This window comes from Penaeus monodon, chromosome 19 (assembly GCF_015228065.2).
Source record: "Penaeus monodon isolate SGIC_2016 chromosome 19, NSTDA_Pmon_1, whole genome shotgun sequence".
NCBI classification, from domain to species: Eukaryota; Metazoa; Arthropoda; class Malacostraca; order Decapoda; family Penaeidae; genus Penaeus; species Penaeus monodon.
This window is the reverse complement of record NC_051404.1, coordinates 8,481,965-8,482,291: the sequence shown is the minus strand read 5'-3', so window position 1 is coordinate 8,482,291 and position 327 is coordinate 8,481,965.

Sequence of the window (327 nt, the reverse complement as noted above, 5' to 3'; positions counted from 1 at the left end):
CCCTCTCTCTTTCATGCATATACCACCCATCTCTTTATTACCTTCTCCTCTCTTCCTCTCCCCCCATGTACATCAATCTCTCTCTTCTTTCATCTTATTCCCCTCGATGCTTTCGGAAACCCCCCTCTGCATCCGAGACAGAGCCACAATGGGAAGCAATAAGCCTGTCGACATCTCCGTATTACAAACAATAGTAAAAGGAAAATCACGGACCATCAGATTAACTCGAAATTTATCCTGTAGTTCGCCCATCTCTTAACGACCATCACCTGCTTGTGCCTGCATCACGCACTCATTATCTCGCTGGCATTATGATTGCAAATTGCT